Genomic DNA, 23,133 nt, shown 5'->3' with positions numbered 1-23,133 from the left:
ATTGTAAACTCCTTTGCAAACTTACTGTTTTTATTATAGGCAATAACAGATCATATCATTTCTGCTTATTGTAATAACTAACATTGTAAAAGTCATAATAAAAACTATTTGGGGGGCTGGGGATGTGGCTCAAGTGGTAGCACGCTCGCCTGGCATGCGTGCGGCCCGGGTTCGATTCTCAGCACCACGTACAAACAAAGATGTTGTGTCCGCCGATAACTAAAAAAAAAATATTAAAAAAAAATTCTCTCTCTCTCTCTCTCTCTCCTCTTTCACTCTCTCTTTAGAAAAAAGAAAAAAAAACTATTTGGTCTAATGGTGTATATTGTTTGCATTGGATGTTCTTATCTTATTTGTGTCCCCCTAAAATGTAATGTACTGGAAACTTTCAAGAACACTATTACTCTACAGAGTAGAAAATCTACTACCTCAAATCCATACTATTAGATGGTAGATACACAAACAAGAAGAAAAATCAAGGGAAAAATTGCCCCAAACAAACCAAAATACTTCAATAACAGAATCTATTGGCACCACAGTGGAAGAAATGTCAGAGAAGGAGTTTAGAATGTACATAGATAAACTGATCTGAGAAGTAAAGGATGGTACAAGGAATGAAATTAGAAAACATAGGTAGTGAAAGACCACTTCAATAATTCAATAATAGAGATTCTGAAAATGAAACAAGCAGAAATCCTCAAAATGAAGGAAGCAATAAACCAAATTGAAAATTCAATTGAAAGCATCACCCACAGACTAGATCACTGGGAAGACAGAGTTTCAGGCAATGAAGACAAAATATCGAATCTTGAAAACAAAGTTGACTGTGGAGAGAAGATGTTAGGAGACTAGAATTGAACTTCTAAGAAATATGGGATAACCTGAAAAGACCAAATGTAAGATTTATTGGGATAGATGAAGGCTCAGAAATATGAACCAAATGAATACACAATATTTTCAATGAAATAATATCACAAAATTTCCCAAACCTAAAGAATGAAATGAAAATCAAATATAGGAGTCTTACAAAATGCCAAATATACAAAATTGCAACATACCCACATGGAGGTACACTATTATGAAAATGCCTAAACTACAGAATAAGGAGAGAATTTTAGAGCCTGTTAGAGAAAAAATGACAGGTAACATTTAGAAGGAAACCATTCCTTAAGTGTCAGCTGATCACTCAATAAAGATCATCAAAACTTGAAATAATATATACTAACCTTTGAAAAAATGGATGCCAACCGAGAATACTATAACCAGCAAAATTGACCTTCAGAATTGATGATAAAATAAAAACTTTTCATGATAAATAAATTAAAAGAATTTATGCCTAGAAATTCTACACTACACAACATACTCAATAAGATATTTCATGATGAAGAAATAAAAAATAAAAGTAAAAATCAGCAAAAGGAGGAACTACCCTAAAAGAACATTGAATCAATGGAGAAACTAATTCAAATTAAAAATCAGAAATAAATCAAAATGACAGAGAATAAAAATTGTATCTTAATAAGAACAACGAATATAAATGGTCTAAACTCATCAATCAAAAGACTCATTATTGGCAGGTTTGATTAAAAAAACAAGACCCCCTCACACATGTGAGGCACTGAGTTTGATCCTTAGCACCACATAAAAATAAATAAATAAAATTTAAAAAAAAAAAAACAAGACCCAACAATGTGCTGTGTCCAAGAGATTCACCTTATATGCAAAGAAATTCACAGACTAAAGGGAAAATGATGGGAAAAAAAACATATCATTCACGTGGATTTTGTAAACAAGCAGGGGTTTCTATCTTCAGATGAAGTGGACTTCAAATCAAAGTTAATCAAGAGAAACAAAGATATTTCATTCTGCTTAAGGGAATTATACATCAACAAGACATAACAGTTGTAAACATTTATGCCCCCCAAAACAGAGCTTCTATGTACATCAAACAAACCCTTCTCAATTTCAAGAAGCAAATAGACCACAACACAATAATACTGGGTGACTTTAACACACCTCTCTCACCACTGGATATATCCACCAAACAAAAACTAAATAAAGAAACTATGAAACTAAAAACTACAATTAATAATTTAGAATTAATAGACATATATAGAATATTTCATCCATCAAGAACTAAACACACTTTCTTATTTTTAATTTTTTTTTTCATTATAGAGGGACACATATCGTTATTTTATTTATTTTTATGTGGTGCTGATGATCAAACCTAGTACCTCATATGTACAAGGCAAGCACTCCACCACTGAGCTACAACCTCACCTCTGAATACTCTTTCTTATCAGTAGCACATGGACCCTTCTCTAAAATAGACCATATCTTATGCCACAAAGCAACTCTTCACAAATATAACAAAATAGAGATAATACTCGAATCCTATCAGATTATAAAAGAGTGAAATTAGAAAACAATGATAAAATAAACAATAGAAGTTACTGTAACACTTGGAGACTAAACAGTATGCTACTGAATGACAAATAGACAGCAGAAGAAAACAGGGATAAAATTTTTAAAATACTTAGAGGTAAATGAGAATAGCAGTAAAGCATATCAAAATCTCTGGGACACTATGAAGGCAATTGCTAAGAGGAAAATTCATCACATTGAGCTATTTACTTAAAAGTACAGAAAGTCAACAAATAAATAACCTAACATTACATCTCAAAGCCCTAGAGAAAGGAAAACAAATCAATACCAAAAGCAGTAGAAGACAGGAAATAATTAGAATCAGAACTGAAATCAATGAAATTGAAACAAAAGAAACAATCAAAAAAATTGACAAAACAAAAAGTTGCTCCTTTGAAAAAAAATAAATGAAATTAATAAACCCTTAGCCAAGCTGAGAAAGAGAGAGAAAACTCAAATTACTAAAATTGGCAGGAAAGTAGGAAAAGGAAATGTCACAATGGACACTACTGAAATACAGACAATAAACTATTTTGAAAATTTATACTCTAATAAAAAATCTTGACAAATTTCTAGAGACATATGACCTACCCAAACTGAATCAGGAAGACATGCACAATTTAAACAGATCAATTTCAAGCAATGAAATTGAAGACATGATCAAAAGCCTATCAACTAAGAAAAGGCCAAGATTAGATGGATTATCAGCTGAGTTTTACCAGACCATCAAAGAAGAACTAACACCAATCCTTCGAAAATTATTTCATGAAATAAGGGAACCTTTCCAAACTCATTCTATGAGACTAGTATTGCCCTGATACCAAAACCAGACAAAGACACATTAAGGAAAGAAAACTTCAGACCAATATCTGGGATGAACATAGATGCAAAAGTTCTTATACTGGCAAGTCACATACAAAAACATATTTAAAAGATAGTGCACCATAAACACGTGGGGTTCATCCCAGGTATTCAAGGTTCAACATACAGAAATCAATAAACATAGTTCATCACATCAATAGACTTAACAACAAGAATCACATGATCATCTCAATCAATGACGAAAAAGCATTTGACAAAATAGAGCATTCATTCATGTTCAAAACACTAGAAAACTAGGAATATTAGAAACATACCTCAACATTGTAAAAGCTATATATGCTAAACCCAAGGCCAACATCATTCTAAATGGAGAAAAACTGAAAGCATTCCCTCTAAAAACTTGAACAAGACAGTAATTTCCTCTTTTACCACTCGTATTCAATATAGTTCTGGAAGCTCAAGCCATAGCAATTGGACAGAAGAAAGAAATTAAAGGGATACAAATAGGAAAAAAAGAACTCAAACTAACCCTATTTGCTGATGACATAATTCTATATTTAGAAGACCCAAAGAACTCCACCAGAAAACTGTAGAACTCATAAATGAATTCAGCAAAGTAGCAGGATATAAAATTAACACACATAAATCAATTGCATTCCTAGACATCAGTAAGGAATCAACTGAAAAAGAAATTTTTAAGATTATCCTGTACACAATAGCCTAAAATAATAAAATAAAATACTTAGGCTTCACTCTAATAAAAGAGGTGAAAGACCTCTACAAGGAAAACTACAGAACACTAAAGAAAGAAATTGAAGAAGACCTTCAAAATGAAAAGATCTCCCATGTTCTTGGATAGGCAGACATAATATTGTGAGAATGGCCATACTACCAAAAGCGCTATACAGATTTGATGCAATTCCTATTAAGGCTCCAATGACATTCTTCACCGAAATAGAAAAAGTAGTCATGAAATTCATTTGGAAAAATAAGAGGCCCAGATGGCCAAAGCAACCCTCAGCAAGAAAAGTAAAGCAGGAGGCATCACAATACCAGACCTTAAATTATACTACAGAATATAGTAACAAAAACAGCATGGTATTTGCACCAAAATAGACATGAAGACCAATGATACAGAATAGAAGTCACAAAGACAAACCCACATAAATTCAGTTATCTCATACTAGACAAAGGTGCCATAAACATACATTGGGAAAAAAAGATAGCCTCTTCCACAAATGGTGCTAGGAAAACTGGAAACCCATATCTAGCAAAATGAAATTAAACGCTTATCTCTCATGCTACACAAAACTCAACTCAAAGTGGACCAAGGACCTGGGCATTAAACCAGAGATCCTGCACATACTTAAAAAAAAAAAAAAAAAAAGCAGGCCTAAATCTCCATTATGTCAACTTAGGAACTGATATTCTCAACAAGATTCCTAAAGCACAAGAAGAAAAATCAAGAATCTATAAATGGGATTGTAACAAACTTAAAAGCAGAGGAAACAATCAAGAATTGTGAAGACAATCTGCAGAATGGAAGAAAATCTTTGCCACCTGCCCTCAGATCAAGCATTAGTCTCGAGGATATACAGAGAACTCAAAAAACTTAACACACACACACACACAAAAAAAAAAACCAATAATCCAATCAATAAATGGGCAAAGGAACTGAACATACAAAGAAATGTGAATGGTCAATAAATATATGAAAAAATATTCAACATCACTAGAAATTAGAAAAATGCAAATTAAAACTATACTGAGATATACATAAGAATGGTAATTATCAAGAATACAAGTAACATAAATGTTGGTGAGGATGTAGGGGAAAAGGTACACTCATACATTGCTGGTGGGACTGCAAATTGGAGCAGTCATTCTGGAAAGCAATATGAAGTCCTTCAAAAACTTGGTATGGAACCAAATTTGATCCATTTATCCCACTCCTTGGCATCCACCCAAAGGACTTAAAATCATCATACTATAGTGATGCAGCACATCAATGCTCATAGTAGTTCAATTCACAATATCTAAGCTTTGGAACAAATCTAAGTACCCTTCAACAGATGAATGGATAATGAAAATGTGGTACATATACACAATGGAATATTACTTACCCATAAAGAAGAATGAAATTATGGCATTTGCCATTAAACGGATAGAAGTTGAGACGATCTTGCTAAGTGAAATAAGTCAATTCCAAAAAAACAAAGGTCGAATTTTCTCTCTGATACGTGGATGCTAACTCACAATAGGCAGGGGCTAGGGAGGAGTAGAGGTTCATCAGTTTAGACAGGGAAGAGTGGGGGAAGAGAGGGGAAATAGAAATTGGAAGAACACTAGAATGAGTTGGACATAACTTTCCCATGTTCATATATGAATACAGGACCAGTGTAACTCAACATCATGTACAACCACAAGAATGAGAAGCTGTGTTCCATGTATATATGACATATCAAAATACCTTCTACTGTCTTGGTTAACTAAAAAGAATTTTAAAAATAAAAAAAAAGATGTGTGCAATTGTGTGTTTATGAGGAAAATCATTGTAAAGACAGGTACAAACCTCATAAACATCTATGATATATAGATTTTTAAAAATTATGGTCCAGTCATGTAATGAAATATTATAGCATCTATAACTGTAGTATAGAAATATATTTATTGGCACAGAGATGCTTTCATAGTAAAATAGAAAGACTCTTTGTAAAAACAATGAAAATACAATCTTATTTTTATGAGAAAAATAATACAGAAGTCTTCTTTATTTGACCTAATTGAGTCAAGAGGTTGGTTAGTTAAAGAAAAATGTTACACTGGTAAAATATAAAGTGTATGCATCAATATATTCAAGCATTTTCTTATAGCCTAAAACATGAGTCTACTGATCATTTATAAGGGCAAGGATAATTTGTGGGAGGCCCCCTTTTTTAGATAGTTCTGCATTATCTGTGTTTATGTGTTGCCCTGTCAAATATTCCAGTTTAAATCTTTAATTGGTGAGAAAACAAAGACACTGTGAAGCAATCTACATTCAAAATCCTTCCACATAATAACAAATATTGAGCAAGTTGCTTTTCAAAAATTTTTTTCCATAGCATTGAAGTTAATTTTCAGAGAACTGATCTCTTTTGCAAAATCATGTTTCCTTAGTTTGCATAATTGATATAACACAACCAGTTATCAGCAGATTTGGCATGAAACTATTGATGCTTGATCACTAGATTAAACTGTTGGGAAGGTAGATGTAGACTTGCGACTAGCCTACAAACCACCTCAGATTAAATGTTTTACTGAGCAAATAGGAAGCTTCCTTAGGTTGAGTAGAGGTCAAAGAGGTGAGAGGACTCTTCTCTCAGTTCTCTGTAGAACTGCCTGTCAGCAACCATCTGGTCTCAACCTGTGTCACCTCTCCAGGAAGCCTTCCAAGACTCTTCTTCATCACATCATTCCATTTTTTTCTTAAATATCACCATTTTTTGTTCTTCTCTTATATATATATTTTGATTGCTTATCTATTGTCTGTATCCACCACCAAAATTTAAATGTGTCCATCTGACTGTCCACTGTCACTTAGCACAACGATTAATGTAGTTGTCATTAGATATTTACTGAGCATTTGTGCATTTGTCTGAGTGCCTCTATTTTAAGTGACCTAGTGTTTGCCGCAGGGAAAAAAAAAAAAAAAAAAAAATCTCTTTTGTCTCACCAGAGGAATACCTCTAGCACCCACAATATTTCAATGACACTGTACATCTACATTTAGGATGCAGCATTGATTTTTTCTTTTTTCTTAGCCAAAATGTTTGTATTCACTTATTTGTTAATATCCATCCCATAAATAAATGTCAAATAGCAAAGTGAATATCATTCATCACTGAGTAACTCAGGTGGTTGTAACCTCCAGTAAGGTGAAGTGGGTTCTGAGAAATAGCCCCTGAATGTTGTTCCTATAAAACCAGCTGAACCATCTGGTCGTGTCTCCCACACAACCCGCGTGAGCAAGAGAAAGGGTTCCCCCTCCGGAGGGATCGGCTGGCTGAGAAATAAAAGCTAAGAAAATAGTACTACTAAATAATCACAGGACACAGAAATATAGTTTTAGAGGTGTGGCAGCAATGAGCCAAGCTGACCAGACAGGTGCAGCTACTAACAAAAACGGAGCCCATGCTTGCTTTATTTATAGCCTACAGATCAAAGCAGATTGGTAGTATAAGATTTCAGTAGGGGAGGAGTCTGGCCTCCCTGCTTACTTCTTCAGGGGAGGCAGGCTGTTTGGCTCTTAACAGGTCACACCCATCTCTGTGTTTGGGGGAAGCTTTTGGCAGAGCTGGGTAGGAGCGTACGTGTATTGGGCCATCTCACCACCAAGAGTGTCGCTGTGAGTTCCCAGGGACTAGATCTTCTCACTGGATGGCTTCAGTGCCCATCTGGTCCATGCACATTTCATGGGTGGCTTCCAGAGGTGGTAGCAAAGGTCAGTTGTTTTGGAGTCTTAGCGATTAGATGTTTTAAAAGAGAGATGTCTAAAACTTAAAAAGAAAAAAAAAGAAAGAAAGGAAGGAAGGAAGGAAATATTCATATATAAAGCTGTATTAAAGAGTCAAATGTTGGACTCAGGACAACCAGCCTGGTGAGTTCTGAGAGACTGGGGGTTGGGGGGACATTCAGTCATGCAGCAGTGCCAGCTCTGCTTAGAGAAGTCCAAAACCCAGGATGTCAGTGCTCTCTGTGACATTGTCCACATCTTGGTCACCTGTCACATAAGGGGATCTATGACCCAATCACTTTGCAAGTTTTTTTTTTTTTTTTTTTTTTTAATGATCCAAATAGCAGCTTGTCCAAGGGGAGACCTGGCCCATTCATGGTCTGCTGAGTGGCCAGTTCTTCAAGGCTCATATCAAGTAATCAGGGGTCAACTTCCAGGCTTCTTCAGATAACAGGAGAAAGGGAGAGCTGCGAATGACATTTCCCAGTGGGGACCTGGGAAGGAACATCTCAGAGATGCTGACTCAGACAGGATGAAGAAAACCCAGAAAAATTAGTTTGCAAAATTATGATCAGCTCTTGTAGGGAAATGGAAAGACTGAAAGCTCAGTAAAAATTGATAATTTGGGGTGGTAATAGGATTAAGTTCAATTTATTGGTCAGTACCTAAACAGGATTTTCAAGGGAATTGGAGTTGGGGACTCAGTTAAACCTTTACCATACAAGACCAAGTCTGCATATCCATCAGCTACCCACATTTACAAAGCAATATAAGATAATTCAAAGATGACAAAAATATCTAGAATTTGATAAATTATAAGGTTACGCTATGAACAATACAACTTTCCATCGAAACAAGATTTCTCTCCAGGGTCATTCTCTTTGGTCAAAAATAACATGAAAGAAAGATTACTCATTAGTTTGGGCTTGGTTATTTAGATAGGTGCAGCAAGAATGATAACTGACCACATCCGCCTTTTTAAGTTTGCAGAAAGTTTACCTAAGTAATCTCATATTATACATTTAAAAACCCCTAAGTTAGGAAACCAAGCCAAGAACTCACCATCAAATTTCACCTTTAATACGTATAAGAGTGGTTTAATTTGTTCATTTCCAATGGTCTCAAAATATACCACATTTTTGGGTCCTGCCAGGAAGTGACCTTCCCTGCACAGTTGGAAGGCAGGCAACCCTCCCACCCAGCTATCAGGCCAGTTTTCCCAAGAGGGCTCTGTAAGCCTTGACTCCAGAAAATCACCCTTAATTCCTTAAAAATGTCTGATCATATCTGACCAAATGAGTGTTGTTCTCAAATTTGACATTCCACAGAAAAGCATCATTGTAAATGCAACATTTCTGGCTATGCTCTGTTAATGAGAAGGAAAGAAGTCTTATTGGATCTGTGCCAATGACTATATTACTATGAAAATAAGAATATTCAATAAGTGTTTCCAAATAATGCTGGGGTCAAGTGGGGAGAATAAGCTATCGTTTTCAACGCTTCATTTCTGCTTATGAAAGCATCGTCTATTAAATTGTTAAGAGTTACAGAGAGCTTAAGAGGAAAGAAATGAGTACTCTTCATAGACCCCCAAATATGGAATATTGAAATATCAACGGTAGGCAAACAAAACCCACAGCCATACCTTGTGACACCATTGAGGCCTATGTAAGAAATTCTTGTTCCACCGGACTTGGGCTGAGTCTCATAAGCCTACCTGCTTCTCAACTCGAGCACTGGCATACCTGATTCAATCCCCTGGTGCAGTCTCGTGTTTATTTAAATAATATCAGAAGACTACACAAAAGTACCTGGCAGAGGGCTGGGGTTGCAGCCCAGTGGTGGAGATTTAAGTAGGTCCTTAACACCTGTATTATGAAAGCACATATGAGGCAACCCTCAGCACCACATAAAAATAGCTAAATAACAAAGGTGTCATGTTTAGTTACAACTAAAATAAATAAAAAAAAAAATAGTACCTAGCAGAGGGCTTTCCTATGGGCTTTCTTTATCAAAGACGAAGCCCACTGCCTATAGCTGATAGCATGTGCTTTCAGGGAAGCAGCAGAGCAAAATCAAAACCATCTATCAGTGGCAAAAGCCTTGACATGGCTGTGGCTAACATATTACTGATAGTGTTTAAAAGTGTAAGGTCTGATGAGAGTTATTTACAGAATAATGCACCCAGCAAAGAAATTTGGTAGCATGCAAAAATGATAATAAAGTCAGCCCAAAGACAAAATCATCTATTATCCAATTTTCAAAGAAGAGTGGATATTATATCTAATTTATAAAAATAGATGAACATATTTTGGTAGATAAAAACAAATACATAATACTTCTGAGATGTGATGCACCAGGAACATAATCATAAAGTGAGACTACACTAAGGATATATTAAGAATATAAAGTAGAAGTGATCTAGCAAGATTTGAGTAGGTCCTAAATACCTGTATTATGAAAACTGCACAGGTAAATGATGTGAATCCCAAATTGCAACCCACTGGCCTAGAAAATACTAGACTTGAATTAAAGAGGCAAAGTTGCAACCAAGTTGACATTGTAAAAATAACTAAAATTATGATTGATAACCCTATACTGTTGTCTATCATCAAACAAAGGAGCACCAGGACTCTGTAAATAGAAATATCACGGACAAAAAGAACACTAAAAATTCTCAAGGAACTTCTCTAACAGCATATGATTTTTGAAATATTCGCATTAATTCAATTTTAACCCACAAAAATTTAACCTAGAGAAAGCCAAGCGTCTCTTCCCATTTGGCAACTCTTCCCAAGCGCTCACCAATAGCAACATATCTAATAAACCTAATGATTTCTAACACCTCTCCTTTTACAAGGTGAAAGAATAAATTGTGGTTTTTCAGGAGCCCTCTGGAAATCTCAAAGACAGTTTTCATGTCAAAGAGCCTTTATGATGCAATTTGGGGAAGGCAGAATCTCTCTCACCAGTGAGTCTCCCAATCCCCAGCCAAAAATGGAATACACAGGGCTCTAAGGACCTGATTGCCTATGAAAAGAGGGTTTCAAAACTGAGGGAGGCCCAGCACCAAAACGGTCAAACACAAGTTGCACCAGCAATGAAGGAGATGAGTTTATTTAGGTTCTTGTGAAGAAAATGAAAGGAGCCTGGAGCTCTCAAAGGTAGACAAACAAGATCATTGTCTGCCTATCACAGAAGTCATTAACTCAAAGACAAGGATAGAATCCTTCTTTATAGTGATGAGGACTCGCTCCTTGACTAAACTTCAGTCAGGATCCTCTAAGCCCTCTTCTCAACTAGGCCTCATGCTCAGCCTGTTAAGCTCAGTTCAGCAAATATTCTGCCAAACCAGTTCAGCAAGAATTCCCCCACCCTGAAAAAAGTACTCTCCTCCTCCATTGCTGGTCAGACTGCAAATCAGTGCCACTACTCTAGAAAGCAGTATGGAAATGCCCTAAAAAAATTGGAAGAACACCACTATTTGACCCAGATATCCCACTCCTCAATATACATCCAAAGCACTTAAAATGAGCATACTATAGCGACACAGCCACATGGATGTTTATAGCAGTTTAATTCACAATAACTAACCTATGGAACCTGAAAGGAAGGTGACCACAACACTCAGAGCAACCAAGAGATCTTTATTGCAGCAGTGCAACAGAGGAGAAGAGAGAGAAAGAGAAAGAGAGAGAGAGAGAGAGAGAGAGAGAGAGAGAGAAGAGAGAGCAAGAGAGAGAGGCCCAGCAGGAGGGAGTTTTTATAGCCCAAATCTAAAGGGGCCTCTGGGTCTGCAAGCTGCCTTGTTGGCACACAAGGGGGTTAAGCGCTCAGCCTTGAGCAGGGGGCTGGGCGTTTGGACTTGAAGCAAACAGGTGATAAAGAACCAGACAGAGGGTTTGAGTGACCAGGTCATCCTGCAGCTAACTTTGTTTGGCATGCCCTGCAGACAGCTTACTCAGCCTGTCGTGCACCTAACAGAACCAACCTAGGTACAGATAAATAGATAAAGAAAATGTTATATATATATATATATATATATATATATATATATAGAGAGAGAGAGAGAGAGAGAGAGAGAGAGAGAGAGAGAGAATGTAATATTAATCAGACATAAAGAAGAATGAGATTGTCATTTGCCAGTAAATGCATGGAACTGGAGATTGTCATGCTAAGTGAAATAAGCCAATCCCCCCAAAAAATCAAAGGTCAAATGTTCTCTCTGATATTCAGATGCTGATTCACAATAAGGGAGATGGAGGGAAAATAGAAGTTTGTTGGAACACACAAAAGGTGGTGAAGGGAAGGGAAGGGTGGGGGGATGGGAATAGGAAAGACACTAGAATGTATCGGACAAAACTTTCCTATGTTCATATATGAATACACATCATGTACAACCACAAGAATGGGATCCTGGTTAGAATAAGTTACACTCCATGTATGTATAATATGTCAAAATATACTCTACTGTCATATATATATATATATATATATATATATATATATATATATATATATATATATATATAAAATTAAAAAATAAAAAGACTTCCCCATCCTACTACCAACCAAACTCCTTTTTCATCCATGGCTTTCTTACTCTGCCTATAGACTAGAAATTCCCAGCTGCCCCTGTTATGTTCAGAATTAAGTTCACTGCCTCTCCTCTATTGCAACTGTCTTTAACCCTATATTGCTTACATAAAGTCCACCTCGCCTGTTTAACTCTACCTAGTGTGATTTTTCTTCAACAGTCATTTGTTTCTTCTAGGACACAAACATGTGGTGGGATTACTTAAATGTCAGTACTTTCTGGAAGCACAAGGCTCAGATGAAGCTCAGCATTGTCAGAGGATACAAAAAAAAAATTCATCTCCCACAGCAGCTTGCAAACAATAATTAAGTGCTTTCAAAATTTTAAATCTCACTTCATTTTGCCTATGAGAGAAACATAATTTGCTGAAATGTGTTGAGTCTCTATTCCAGGTAAGACGACATGACGGAGAGCACCAGGATTCTTAAGGTGGGATCTGAGAGGAAATCAGCCCTTCCACTATCTGGAGGATTTTCTTTGCCTTGCTAAAAAGGCCCACTCACCAAAAATATCTTTGAGGTTGTACTCCCTTGTACAAACTTGACCCCTTTATAGAATTTCAATATCATAATCTTTGTTCTCCAGAACACTGTGCCTCCTTTTTTTTTTTCAAAAGTATATTTGACCTCTTTTCAAGTGTATATTTGACATCCTTTTCAAATGTATATTATCACTAGCCTTTTAATTATATACCTCTCTCAAATAGACTTTTGGAAGTCTGACATCTTATAAGTTCACCTTCCCATCCCCTGTTAAGTGTTCCCTCACCCCCTTTTTCTGACTTGAGTGTTAGCAGCCCCTTCTCCCCAGCTGACCACAAGACAGAGTTTGAAGGGCAGACTGAGTATAAAAGAAAGCCTGTCATTTTGATATGTTACAAACTGGGAGGAGACAGTTCCCAGTCTCTGGCTAGCACACCCCTTCCTTCCTTTCTGCAGTGTTCTTATAAGCAGCAACATCTTGCTTTAGAATTCTGAGTCTGTAGTCTTGATCTTTCCCCTCTATCTCCTCCAGCAGATCCCTGTATTATAAATATGGCCAAGGTGAATTTTCTAGAATATGGTAACATCAAAATCAAAGTTGATAGAAAATCCACATCCAAAGAGCAGTTTAGGAATCCTAAAGGTTAAGCTTCTTCTGAGATTCCAACCTGACAAGGTATGAAGAAGTCACTTTGCTTTTTATATGAAAGTTTTTTATAGAGAAAACACCAGTTGAAACAAATGTCAACCTAACTCCATCCATCTCTCTCCCTATATCATTATCAACACCATCATCATCAGCATCATCAGCATCATCAGCATCATCATCATCCTAAATCTTCCAATACATTACACATCAAATTGATCCATCCCAACTGCCGCAGTCTCTGGCTGGGCACAAATCACGAGTCTCCACACAGCTTGTAGATTCAAACAGCAATTCTTTATTCCCGAACTCACACCGGCCGTCTACAAACACGCTCTGGGGGAATCCACGTTCTCTGCCCAAATCCACACCGCATGGGCTTCTGTCTCCCAAAATATACTGTCTGACCCTAAGCACTCAAGAGGAACTCAGCAGCAGGATACGCCCTATTCTAAAGGGGGAACACCCTAATCTCCTATTATGCTAAACCGCCCTATTCTAAAGGGGGAACACCCTAAACACGGATCCTGCCCTGGTCCTTGAGCAAGGTCACCTTTCAGAAGTCCTTCCACTAGACAGCATGTGAGTAAGCTGGCAAGGAATTTGTCATACCTACTTGGCTGATGGCTCCCAGCACCCAACTGCTATGCAAAATTTTCCCTCTTCTCCCAAAAGGCTGCAGGGAATGTCTCTTTGCAGGAGAAAATGTAGAGACCAGTGAACCTTGGAGAGTTCATTTCAAATGAAAGTTTCAATTCTCCTCCTGCTTTTTCTTTCTGACATATCTTCCTTGAACTTTTGCTCACTCCTAAGATACCCAGAAAACTGCAAGCCAGCACTCTCCCTCACCAGGCTCTGTGCAGGGAGTCAGTCCTGTAGGTGGCAAGGAAACATCTTTCACTGAGGAAACTCTCCCTTTTAAGCACATGATAACAGCACTACTTATTAAATGACACTCCCTTTCTGCAACTTTTATTCTGCCTATAGATCATATTTTTGGATGAAAGTTTTGCTATTGAAGTACCTGCCAGGATATTATGGGCCAGAGTGATTGTAATTTACAGTATTTCATAAATCATGGCAAGATTGAAAATGCTTGTGACAGATGAGGCTTTAAATTGACATCCTGTCTTTTTATGGGCATTACAAAGGTTGATCTCATAAGGTACTCCACAGATGCAGGGTTTTTTTTTTTTTTTTGCTCAGCCAGAAACCCCCTACCTAGCACAGTACTGGGTGGGGTGGAGAGATCATGGGTAGCAAACGACAGCTCTCCTCATTGTGCATTGCAAGAGGAAAAATTCCAAACAGCAGGAGTGTGCCGCTCAGCATTTATAAATGTTTAAGACAAGATACTAATCCATCCCTTGCTGACAACACAGTCTTTGAACTTGTTAGCCCCAATGAATCCCCAAACACCAGGAAATCTAAAGGAAGAGAAAGATCAGATCAATTTTCCTTGGAAGAACCAAGAAATTGCAATTTCCTTAATGGAAATCAACAAGGTCCAACAACAACTTCATTGGGATCTTCATGAGAAAATAATGAGTGCCCACTTTCCCATCTCCCTGGGCCAGAGTTTCCCAATGGTGGTCGCATATTAAAATCTTCTGAGACACTTTTAAGACTACTCTACTTCAAATCCATAAATAATATTTTTTTTTTTCTTTATGAGCAGATAGCATCTGTGGACTACATTTGGGTGGTGGGAATTAGCTGAAGGCTGTTCTCTGGGAGTGCATCTGGGACCTAAAAGTTCTTTAGATGGTTGTGATTTGCAGCCATTTTGAGATCCATTGGTCCAAAAACACAAAGGTAAACAATGGAAATGAACAAAGAAGGCAGGAGGCCACTCATCAGGGTGCAGCATGGATTCTGACTTGCTAGAAGCCACGCACATGGGTATAAGTACTCTTGCTGCTTAGTTCCAGCCAGTTCTTGCCAGGAGAATACGACCCCATTGTGAGATTTTCTGATTTATTAAGATAATCCAGAAATCTGGATGTTCTTAATGTGAAATTTCCTGAGTTTTAAGTGAAGAATAATTCCCCCCAAAGTAATAAGATACAAAATATATCAAATCTAAACAAAATATATCTTGAAACTGAGTCTGCATATCTGTCCTAGATTTACTGACCTACATGTCAGAATTTTCCATAAATAAAAATACTTCACTGCCACCATCATGAGTTTCCAAGGTGATTCTCTCGGGGACATCGGTAGCTTAGTGGAGAAGTAGTCTCATGGAACCCACAAGTAGCAGTTACTCTGATCCAAGTTCCATAAATGCCAGCAACAAACACGGGAGCTGCGATTGTGAGGTTGACCCTCCTGTTTTTGTATTTTGGGTACCATTTTCTCAAAGGAAGAAAGAGACGTGGCAGCTGTGCTTCTGCAGGTGAGAGATCCTGGCTTCCCAAGAACCCTCTGTGCACCATACCCAGTCAGTGTCGGAGGGGACAGGGAAACTCAGCCACCATTAACCCCAGACCTTGCTTGGCTGCATCCCTCAGAACCGCTGAAATGACTCTTTTATTTGCTTTTCAGTGTTTGCTGACACAAGAGTCTGGGAAGCAGGGGAGGGAAGGGAAGGAGGACAGCCATCAGTCACAGCTCCTTCAGCAAAGAGAGCAGTGACTAACACTAATTACGCCTCTCAGACCTGTGTTTGAGCAGACCTATTTTCTCTATGAATTAATGCCAAGTGACCTACTTTTCTGCATATTACTTATTATTTCTGCTGCTGTTTTATCGATTTTGAGACCGTTATGTTACACAGGAATGGAAAAAATACAATAAAACTTCCCCCATTGAAGATAATATAGCTGCATCACAAAATATAAATTTATTTTTTTCTTTATGAGCAGATAGCATCTGTGGACTACATTTGGGTGGTGGGAATTAGCTGAAGGCTGTTTCAGTGGATTAATAAAAACAAAAAGAAATATAAATACATTAATGCTTAGACATAAAACCTAAGATAACATAATAGAGTGCATTTTTAAACTTTAAAACTTGTTTGCTCATAATATTCTGGAGATATTTATTTTGTAAAGGAGCACAATGTTAGTTTTGCAAGACTATATATATTTTCTATTTATTTTCCTCTTGTCCCATTTTTTCATGTGCATTATATCATCTGATTTTATTATGCATCGTATTTTATTTGTTCATTTAGCAGGCTGTGGAATTTTATTTCTTGAAATTTTAGTGAAATGTTTAGTAAAAAGCAGATAATTAAAAATAAAACCATATAGCTCACATGTATATTTTGTTTTATATGCAATTATAAATGTATTTTCAAGGCAATTCTAAATGCCCAATTTCTACACAGCATCTTATTCTCCCTGTGTAGCCTGAACTCTAAGATTTTTTTTTTAAGCTGTTTGCATAGCTTTGATAATCGAAGCCTCAGAGATTCCACCCACCAAGGAATGCAAAGGAGTGACTTGGATTCGGGTAATAGAAATAATCATATTTAGAGTGCAAGTAGGTTTTCAAGAGAAAATATAATTGCCAAGGGATGTTGGAAGAGGGTGGTTTAGGGAAAGGCAGAAATACTGAAATAGAGGATGTGTCCAGGAGATATCTTTATTGTCCAGTATGGCTGCCATCTTGTTCTTTCCATTGCTCTCCTACTGGCCTGCAGGAACATGCTGCACATAGATGATTAATGTCAGATAATTTTGTGATGACACACCCACCACACACACACACACACACACTCACACACACACACACACACACACACACACACACACACACTCATAAAGCAGTTAGTATCGCCATTGCTGAGCAGCCCTGTCCTCTTACTTTCACCCTCTGCCTGCCTCCCTGATGAGGCCCTGTGACATGAAGAGCTTGGGAGTCACAGCCCTATAAGGGTGTACTCTTCAATCTCCCCGCTTTCTCAGACCTCCCCATGCTGATAAAAGGGGAAAGCAAGAAGAATTCAGGAACCCCCCTGAAAAGGAAGAAGAGGTTTAAATCCATAAAACTTCCATTCTGAACTAGGAAATTGGATGTGGATTCAGGCCTCAATAGCCTTTCTCTCTTCCTTTCTCACTCCCTTGTTAAATTAAAATGGCTCACACTTATCCTTCCACGGTCAGCTCAGGGGTTGCTCCCTTCGGAAAATTCCCCCAAATAGACCTCCTTCCTCCCCGGTGCCTGTCTGCATGGTCCCTATTGCATGACCCTTTGACCTATGGTGTGGGACTTGACTTCTTTTACAGACTGTGACTTCCTTGAGGTCTATGCCTAAGACTAATCTGCAGCTCCAGAGCTTAGCCCAGAGCATGACACCTGTGAAAGACAATTGGTAAAGGTCACATATTTTTCATCAAGCTCATCACTTAAGTAGCACCTCAGCTGGGTTGAGGTAGTCCTTACTCAAGACTTCACTGATCACTTGCCTGTGGCAAGGGTAGGCTAAATACCAATCATACATTATTTAATGTAAAGCAAAATCATCCTTCAAGATGTGCATCTTTACTCCCATTTTTTTGGTAAATAAACTAACTCAAGATCAGTTAAAGGGTTTATCAAACCAAGGTCATAGAGCTAGTAAACGAACAGAGCTTGGATTTAATCTCAGGTATATTTAATCTCAGGTGTATTTGACTTGATAACCTGTCCCCTCCCCTTTTTTTCTTAATCTCAATGCTACTGATAGAGGGAAAAACAAACCTCTATGGTGTATCATCATTAGGAGAAAATAAACTTAAAAGCAAAAACCTGTGAGCACAACCTCCCCCTCCCCCAGCCATTATGTTTGCCATGCTGACTTCTGTCCCCTCCTCCAAAGTTTGAATCTTTGTATATTTGGAAAATGACTAACTTCAAAATCAAAATCAGCATCAGCATCATCACCTGAACTTGAATATTGAGTATCCTACTGTTTTGTGGTCATATTTTTTCAAGGTATTTATCAGAAAGATAGTACAAGGGTTGCTATATGTTTAAATTTTTAAAAATATGATACTAGCTACAAACAAGATCACAAACTCTACTATGTTGTGTTGCCATCTGTCTTACCATTTGGCAAACCCCCCAAAAGTGAGAAACACTGATCTTAAGAACATGCTACAGGATATCAAGTTGAAAGTCCACTACTTAAATATACCTCTAGAAAATTCTCTCATACTGAAAAAAAACCCAAATATTTCAAAAATCAGAAAAATAGGATGGAACAAGTTCCTATGGGGGGAAGATATCGTCCTTATTCGATGAGCATCCAGCCCAAACCCCTCTCTGGTTGTGTGTAAACTGTACCCTTGAGTGCCACAGCAAGCAGCTATCAGTCTGGTTTATTAAAGTCAAAGAACTGCTTCCTGCCTGCAAGCTAAGTGCAAGAGGATGTAAAAATCCATTTGTAAGGCTAGTAGGAGTTTCCAAAAGTTACCCTAGGACATTTGTCACATTTACAATGCTATCACCACTACCATCAACTAATGTGACCCGACTTAGGAGGGTGTACAGCTTTCAGAAGAGATGTCCCTTCCCTCTCATGGCAAGATGGGCTTCCACGATTCCAGTGACCCAAAATGGCAAAAACAGAGTAATAATACAGCATCATCTACAGAAGGCAAGCACTCAGCTAAATGGTCCTTTTTTTTTTTATAGCTGAAGGAAAGCAAAAGTCCCAAGAAGAGATACAGGAAAACCATGTCCCCAGAACCCAGGTAACTACGCAAAAGCATCCCCACAGAGGCACCAAAAAAGAGGATGGAGGGTTTGGGTTTAGGACCCCTCCTGCACAAGAGGACCAGTGCAGACAAGTGACACACGTCAACTGCAGCTATTGCTGTTGCCAACCCCTTCCCCACAACTCAGCTTTCTATTCCTCTCATGGAACCTGTGTTCTTTCAATGCTTAGCAACGTGCAGGATTTTAGACTCAGGGATTTTGATTTTCTGGATTTCAACATTTAGGATGATGGCATTCCAAATTGTGCCTTTGGGGGTTGTGAATGGCACTGGAAAATCAAAAAGTAAAAAAGAACATGTTCTGTCTACCCAAAGCCAAAGTTTAGGAGAGATGGCAAGAACTTTTCCCATCATGCAACTTGACGGCCCTAGGACTGTCAGCATCCAGAAGGTAGGAACTATGTTTTCGTGGTGTCCCCAGCTAAACCAGTGACCCTAAAATAAATGAGGAAACAAATTCTTCTCTCTTGCATGTTTGCCTTCTTTTTTAATGCTTCTCTTTTCTGTGGGCTGACCTGTGTCTCCTTTTAAAATCAGTCATGTTCATGAGTGGGTAAGGGACCATGCAGACAACTGCCTGAAGCGCTGACCTGTCACTCATCTTCTTCTCCAATTCCCAGAGCAATTAGGGAAGTGTAATTATAAATGTCCAAAAATCTCTTAAATATTTCAAGCCTCAGACATTCACTAATATTAGTAACACATTTATTTAATCTCAAGCGTCCTTCTGTCTTTGATGGATTGTAAAGAGGAATTTATATGGAATGAGACAGGGTGCTTCTTCCCCTATTGCACTGAACATAAACAGCTCATGAAGGATGGTTCACTGTAACAATTTGCATAACAAATGCACTTCACGAGAAACTGTATAACAGCACCCAGTGTTCCAAACTCATGAATATTTTGAGTAGTTAAGTAGAGCACGGAATGTAAATAGAAGGAGGAAAAAAAAATACTTTTGCTAAAGCTTATCTGTAAACAGAAGACTTAAGAGTTTGCATCTGGGTTTTCCTGCTATTTAATTCTTTAGCATGTTGCATCTTTAAGCATATATATATTTACATATATATAAAGTTTTGAAGCAATTTGTAAAATCAACAGATAGCCAACTGAGCTAATCAGGTTATTTAGTATTCTGGTCCTAGTGGGTTAAGGGCTTCGAGTGGAACACTAGGATCATACGCATTAATTTTATCCCTGACATGAGATCTGGCAATGCTCAGCTCACATATTCCTGCAAATTACTGGAAATACCACATTCCCATGAGACAACGTGGCAGCTATGAAATTAAGTAGTGTAAGCTAGAGATTCCAACAGCTACATTAAACAAACACACCTCCAGCAAATTCCTCTGCCCCTACTCATGCAAATGGAATAGTCTTGACTAAGCAGTAAGGTAGCTCTCCACATTCAACATGGCAAAATAACCCAACTTACAAGCTTTGTTTTACTATAGTTTCAGGGTTTTCTCTCCTCTCTTTAAGGGAAGTAGGGAATAGAGACACATAGTCAGGGAAAGTCCTTTCCAAGTGAGGCACTAGTCAGAAGAGGCATTGGCCAGATTCAGGTAAATTTGATATGACTGTTAATAACTAGCCATGGAATTTACTTATAATGTAGAAGCTGAAAAGATTTCTTTAAAAAAATTTTTTTTTCATGTGTGCAATTGCTAGATTTTTCACTGGATTGATCTTTCTAATAAATAGTCCTCCAGTTTAAGTAAAACAAGAGTGATTTTAGCTTTTATCATTTTCTCAGACAGAAAGATAAGCCTTTCTAAATAGCAATATCTAGGCCAGAATTTCTATTTTGCTTTTAGTTGCTTTCTGTACGTTCTGGTTTTCGGGGATCTCATCAGAACTTACTCCCTCTTTGGACGGACTTTGCTGGCCCTGTTGGAAATCCCAGTTCTCACCCTTTCTTTTCTGGATCATTGTTTCCATTGTCTGCAGTTTTTCTGTACAATTCTCAACTGAGGCTACTTTTCTGCTCTTCTGTATTTGGAGGATTTAGTTCCCACCCAACCACACTCATTTGCTCACCCTCTTCACCTTCCCCGTGTAGCCCACAGCCACCCAAAGGCAAAACACCAGTCCTCTCAAGACACCCAGTAGAAGAGCCTCACAGAATTTTTTAGGAAAAGGGTGAATTAAAAGTGACAGTGTGCTTCGAACTTGAAGCTATCATTGCAGCGGATATCAAATATCAAAAACAAAAGGGAAGCTGGTAGATATTATGGAGGTTACCCTACAATCCCACATTCTCCCTGCTGAAATCTCCCAAGAACCTAATTCAATCCACCAGCAGATTGCACACCAGCCACCTGCCACTTGGAAGGCTGAAACCATCCTGCCTGTCTTTATTATCCCCCGTCTCTTTGTGATGTTAATTGACTTCAGGGAGTCTGGAGCTCTGGAGAAAGAAGATTGGTCAGTACCCAGGAGACAGGAGATTCTAAATTGAAAGAATCCCTACTGTAAGAAAGGGAAAGGTTTAAGATTAAGAAGGATCTTCAACACTGGCAAAATTTGAGAATGGCTTTTAATTCATTCGCATCCACTCCATGTGGACGCAAACTTTCAGAGAAAGTGCCTTGGTTTAGTCATCTGCGTAAGGGAATAGCAAACATACCTACTGTGTGGAGCTTCCAAAGGATCAAATGAGATAGTACCTAAGAACTTCTAGCAACGTAAACACTGAAAAACTCAATTTAACTGTATTAAAATTTAATCCAGTCATTTCCCTTCTCTTACATTCATAAAATTTATTCCCTAATAAGATGTTTATTGAGGGAGTCTTGCTTGAGCGGGTCTCCTTATGGGCTTGCAAAGGTGCTTCCTCGCGCTAGTGTGTTGGCGGTAGCACCTGCTGGACTAGCCCAACCCTGGGCAGGGCTCAAAGATACTGAAATCTGCCTGGCTCCCAATTCTTTGTAAGCCAGAGGATAAGTAACCAGCAGGCATGAGAGGTTGAATATTCTGCTTTACTACAAACCTGGGTAGGGATCACGTCCCTTTCTGTAGGTTGGAGCCAAGGAGCATAATGAGTACAAGAAAGCGTTGTGGTGGAAAGTAAGCTCTAGACAAACCCAGAAGAGAACCCAGGAAGCAGCCTCCACCTCTGAGATTTCCTTGGAAGCAGAACCCACAGAACTCGTGGAAACTGCTGGAGAAGAAAGCGTGGACCTCACCTGTGAATCTTTGGAGCCTGCGGTGGTGGACGTGACTCACAATGACTCTGCTGTGATTGTTGACGAAAGGAGAAGGCCCAGGAGGAACGCAGGAGGCTGCGTGAGACCATGCAAACAGCTGTGTGGTGGGCAGTGATGACAAGGAGTTGTCCAGGGACAGAGATGTGTATGGGACCACCCGCACTCCCAGAAACACCAAGGAGGAAAGGGCCACAGGGCTCAGGCCCTCTGGTACTGTCAGTTGTCCCATCTGCATGCAGATACTCAGAGACTGTGCACGACGGACGTCTCATTGTCTCCACAGAGTGTGGCCATGTCTTCTGTAACCAGGGTCTCCGTGATTCCCTAAAGAATGCTAATACTTGCCCAACATGTAGGAAAAAGATGAACCACAAACAGTACCACCCCATTTATATATGAAGTTTCAGAGCTGCTCAGGAGAGACAGATGGACAGACAGCCAGGCTGGGCTCTTCACCTGGTATCTGCCTCCAATTTCCTGAGCTCAAAAAGACTGTTTCAAGGGCTGGGGTGGTGACTCAGTGGTAGAGTACTCGCCTAGCATGCATGAGGCACTGGGTTCGATCCTCAGCACCACATAAGTGTAAAATAAAAAGAAATTATGTCCACCTAAAACTAAAAAAAAAAATGTTAAAAAAAAAGACTGTTTCAAAACCAACATCTGATATATAAACTTCTCTTTTGTTTCCAATCCCCACTTAGATCCTTTTGTAATCTCCTTTGATGCTCTGGAGCTGGACCAGGG

General features: G+C 38.4%; 1 pseudogene; it reads left to right on the top strand.

The window, feature by feature from the left end:
* The first annotated feature begins 22,220 nt into the window (after positions 1–22,220).
* Positions 22,221–22,788, top strand: LOC143408906 (E3 ubiquitin-protein ligase RNF4 pseudogene; annotated as a pseudogene).
* The last annotated feature ends 345 nt before the right edge of the window (positions 22,789–23,133 follow it).

Source organism: Callospermophilus lateralis, chromosome 10 (assembly GCF_048772815.1).
Source record: "Callospermophilus lateralis isolate mCalLat2 chromosome 10, mCalLat2.hap1, whole genome shotgun sequence".
Classification (NCBI taxonomy): Eukaryota; Metazoa; Chordata; class Mammalia; order Rodentia; family Sciuridae; genus Callospermophilus; species Callospermophilus lateralis.
This window is presented reverse-complemented; position numbering and strand designations above follow the sequence as displayed.